The sequence below is a fragment of the Hyla sarda genome, chromosome 4, assembly GCF_029499605.1.
Source record: "Hyla sarda isolate aHylSar1 chromosome 4, aHylSar1.hap1, whole genome shotgun sequence".
Lineage (NCBI taxonomy): Eukaryota > Metazoa > Chordata > Amphibia > Anura > Hylidae > Hyla > Hyla sarda.
In genome coordinates, this window is record NC_079192.1 from 352,227,497 (window position 1) to 352,232,486 (window position 4,990).

The 4,990-nt window shown below is 43.8% G+C and overlaps 1 long non-coding RNA gene across 1 annotated transcript; it reads right to left on the bottom strand.

The window, feature by feature from the left end:
- Positions 1–2,357: 2,357 nt before the first annotated feature.
- LOC130267206 (uncharacterized) lies at positions 2,358–3,507 on the bottom strand. Its single transcript, XR_008843096.1, has 3 exons — positions 3,362–3,507; positions 3,172–3,272; positions 2,358–2,461 (listed from the first exon to the last, which is right to left on the bottom strand). It is a non-coding gene; the product is annotated as an uncharacterized LOC130267206 (long non-coding RNA).
- Positions 3,508–4,990: the final 1,483 nt, after the last annotated feature.

The following is a 4,990-nucleotide window of genomic DNA, read 5'->3' on the forward strand; positions in this document are numbered from 1 at the left end:
CAGAATGTCATCCGCGAACAGGCCAATACGGTGTTCTCTATCACCAATTTTTATGCCAGCTATTGTCGGGTTAAGTCTAATACTTTCCGCTAGGGGTTCCATCGCCAGGGCAAAAATAAGGGGAGAAAGGGGGCAACCCTGTCTGGTCCCATTAGTGATATCAAAATTATTAGACATGAAACCTGAGGTAAAAACAGAAGCTGAAGGGAAACTGTATAGCGCCATGATCGCGGTCCTAATTTTGTCGGAGAACCCAAATTTTGACAGTGTGCGCCCCAGGTAACCCCAATGAATTCTGTCAAAGGCCTTCTCAGCATCTAAAGTCAGTAGTAATGAAGGTATTCGACAGGATTCTACATGGTGAATTAAATTAATGAACCGTCTAGTTCCGTCTACTGTTTGTCTTTGTTGGACAAAACCCACCTGGTCATTTTTGATCAGGGAAGGGAGAATATTATTAATTCTGTTCGCAAGGATTTTTGAATATATTTTTAAATCAATGTTGAGAAGTGAAATCGGCCGAAAATTCTCTGGTCTATCAGGGGTTTTACCTGGCTTGGGAATCGTGATAATTGTCGCTCGTAGCATTTCGGGTGGGATATAACCAGACTGAAAAATAGAATTGAATAAAGGGAGGAGATATTTACCAAGAGTACTTTGATATTTCTTATAGTATTCCCCTGTGAACCCGTCAGGTCCTGGGGATTTATTCAACTTTAGAGAGGATATGACCGAGTTCAGCTCAGTCTCAGTGATGGGGCTATTGAGAGCCTCAGAATCATCTGAGTTTATATAGGGGAGGTTTAGATTCGATAAAAAGCGATCAATCAATGAGACTTGGGGTTGAATAATGTCAGGGTCCGATTTTAGATTGTACAATCTTTCATAGTACTCTGCCATAACATTTGCAATTAATTTGGGATTCAATATTTTTTCTCCTTTACTATTAAAGATATGTGAAATTTTTGATTTGTTCGTTATAGACCTGAATTTATTGGCCAGCATCTTGCCTGCTTTATTTCCGTGTCCGTAAAATTGGGTATTTGTCTTTTTAAGAAAAAAGTCAAACTTGTAATGTAGGGCTTGATACAATTGGAATCGTAATTTTTTTAATTCTGTTAACAAATTATTTGTTGGAGTTCTTTTATGATTATTTTCCAAAATTTTAATTTGAGATATAATGGATTGTATTTTTTGGGATCGTAACTTTTTTTGGTGGGACGCTAATTTAATACATTACCCTCTTAGCACCGCCTTGTGAGCACACCAATGGGTAAAAACATTAGTGTCTGTCACGGAATTTAATTGGAAGTAGTCTTGTATTTTTTGATCTATGGTGGCGCTGGTGTGAGCATCGGAAAGCAGGGAATTGTTAATTCTCCACTGAAAAACTGGAGGGGTATTATATTCTTCAAATAGACTAGTTGTAACTGGTGCATGGTCTGACCAGCTGATAATTCCTATTGAGGAAGTTTTTGACTGCTGGAGAAGCCATTTATCCACTATTATCATATCTATACGTGAATACACACGATGAGTATGGGAGAAGAATGTGTAGTCTCTCTCCTCAGCATTGAGAGTTCTCCAAGAGTCAAAGAGGTCAGCTTTAAATAAAATATTGGAGACGTCCGTATTTCTATCTGAAATATTAGGGGGATTTTTATCTATTCGTGGGGATAGTACTTTATTAAAATCACCCGTCAGTATTAGCGCTCCATATTTATTTTGGGCAATTCTGTTAAGGACGTGATTCAAGAAAGTGCCTTGTTTTTTATTTGGAGCGTATATAGAGGCTATAGTGTATTTACGGTTATTAATATCGCAATTTAATATAATATATCTGCTATAGGCATCATATACAACATCCACCATCTTAAAGGCTACTGAATTTTTCACCGCTATCAATACACCTTTTTTCTTATTAACGTTAGGGGTGAAGAATATATTGGGAAAGTTTCTATGCTTAAGTCTAAAGGTGTCAGTTGTTAGCAGGTGGGTTTCTTGGGCACAAATAATATCGCATCCCACCCTTTTACACTCCCTCCAGAATAAGCTCCTTTTAAAGGGACTATTAAGCCCCCTCACATTGAATGTAGTGATATTAAACACCATAATTAAGACCTGTTGTAAGACTCTCAGTCATACCCCATTTGAAATGAAACATATAAGCAAACCAGATACATCCCATATACCCGTGTCTGTAAATGGAGCTCCATAATAAGCCTAGACCCTTAGTAGAATAATGAATAAGAACTTGCGCGAACGTAAACTTTGAACTTTTGGTTCTGTAAGAACCAGCCAGTACCTCATGGTATAACACGGCCAAGAGGTTGGCGTGGGAGAAAAAATGTATTGCATGGAAATACAATTTCAACGTTAGAACACGCATCAATATTATCTAGCAGACATTCCGCCCTGATGTCAATAACTGGTAACGTTAACCCTATAAACAACAAGATACCTGTCACGATGCCGGCTGGCAGGTAGTGGATCCTCTGTGCCAGAGAGGGATTGGCGTGGACCGTGCTAGTGGACCGGTTCTAAGCCACTACTGGTTTTCACCAGAGCCCGCCGCAAAGCGGGATGGTCTTGCTGCGGCGGTAGTGACCAGGTCGTATCCACTAGCAACGGCTCACCTCTCTGGCTGCTGAAGATAGGCGCGGTACAAGGGAGTAGGCAAAAGCAAGGTCGGACGTAGCAGAAGGTCGGGGCAGGCAGCAAGGATCGTAGTCAGGGGCAACGGCAGAAGGTCTGGAAACACAGGCAAGGAACACACAAGGAACGCTTTCACTGGCACTAAGGCAACAAGATCCGGCAAGGGAGTGCAGGGGAAGTGAGGTGATATAGGGAAGTGCACAGGTGAACACACTGATTGGAACCACTGCGCCAATCAGCGGCGCAGTGGCCCTTTAAATCGCAGAGACCCGGCGCGCGCGCGCCCTAGGGAGCGGGGCCGCGCGCGCCGGGACAGAACAGACGGAGAGCGAGTCAGGTAGGGGAGCCGGGGTGCGCATCGCGAGCGGGCGCTACCCGCATCGCGAATCGCATCCCGGCTGGCAGCGGAATCGCAGCGCCCCGGGTCAGAGGACGTGACCGGAGCGCTGCCGCGGGGAGAGTGAAGCGAGCGCTCCGGGGAGGAGCGGGGACCCGGAGCGCTCGGCGTAACAATACCTCAACCAAAGAATAGTCTTTGACATAGTTCTGCAGTGGAGTTCGTCATGAGGGCTTGACGGTAAACAGTTCCACAAGGTCTCTATGAGCTTGTCTGTCACCTGTATATAAACGAAAAAGTTAAATCACAGAAGGAGAGGGAAGGCAGTTAGGGGGGAGGAAGAACATAAGAGGGAAGGATGACAATTACTCCTCAGGTAGGGGAGCGAGATCTCGAGTGGGAGCGTCTGTCTCGTCCGTGAGAAGACTCAGGAGACTTCCGTTGTACTCTTGACCATTCCTGATGGATAGGTGCTGGTCTGGATTTAGGTGGATCCGTCAGCATGGAGGATTTAATTCTGTCAGGGAACCACTTGCCCACCATGTGTAGAGCCTCTCTAGGTGTGGAAAAGGAGAGTGTAGCTCCATTTCTGGGAACCAATAGTTTCACTGGAAAACCCCACCTGTAGGGAACTCCCTCCTCTCTCAGGACAGCGGTGGAAGTGGAGAAAGCTTTCCTCCTTTTCAATGTTGCAGCAGATAGGTCGGCAAACAGGGTGATGTTCAGGAATCGGTCCGGTAAGTTAGGAGGCTTCTTAGCTGCTCTTAATACATCTTCTTTATAGTGAAAGAAATGGATCCTGACAAGGACATCTCTAGGTATGTCTCGAGAGAGATGTGTTGGTTTAGGAAGACGGTGTACTCGATCCACTATCATGTCTCTTTGGTCAGCTTGTGGAGTAAGCACGCTAAAGTAATCTGTGAGAAAATCACGCAATTCTGAGTTTTGCACTGACTCAGGTATTCCTCTGAAGCGGATATTATTCCTCCTGGATCTGTCTTCCAGGTCCGCTAATTTTAATTGAATGGAAACAATGTCATCTGTCGTCTCATTTTGAGAGTCCACTAGTGCATTGTGAGCATCTGTGAATTTTTCCAGTTTGTCCTCTAAATTTGCTGTGCGTTCACCTATTTGTGCCACTTCTTTAGAAAGTACGCTTATGGATGACAGTACATCTTTCTGTAAAGAGTCTCTGAATTCCTGGAATAAGTTTCTCATTGTAGATTCCATGCTAGCAGGCATTTTATCCTCCATTTTGGATGCCATATCGGGCGATTTAATGGAGGGGTTGGACATATGGGTAACAGCTGCCGATATAGAGCTTAGTTGTGAGTTGGTTTTTGGAATTACAGATTCAGCTCCCAAAGGGGTAGATAGAGATGTTTGGTCACCTGTGGTATAATTACAAGGTAAGTCTGAAAAATCACTTTCTTCGTCAGCGAAGTTGCAAATGGGAACAGATTTGTTTCTCAATGAGTAGTATTCGGTGAGTTTATTGGTATCTTTTTTTCTCAAGCGCCTCCTAGACATGTTACAACAGTCCCTCAGAAAAAGGAGCCTCACAGGCCATTAAGGCAGGTAAAAGGAAGAGAAGGAAACATCAAAGTCCATTTGCAGTGACTGAGAATAAGCGAGGAAACAGCACCCTCTAGTGGCAGTTTGTTTAATGACACTGGACCCTTTAGGAGAAGCCGTGGGTAAGCTGATAATAATATACTGTAAAAGGTAGCACTTTTCTTGTATTAGATTCTTTAAGTTATCACCACTACAGTATCACAATATTCAGCGTACAATATGTTGACTAGTATGGAAAAGGGAGATGAAATGTTACTGTAAACTATAAGCCACAGATCTGAGGGTACAGCTCATCCAGCGCTGGAGCCTTGTAAGTAGCTTTTGCAGAGACTGCTGCCCCACTCAGTAGTCTGGGTACCAGGGTAAGGGCAATATGGCTGACAGGTAGTACAGTTTCCTCCACAAGGCTATAACCCAACTCTG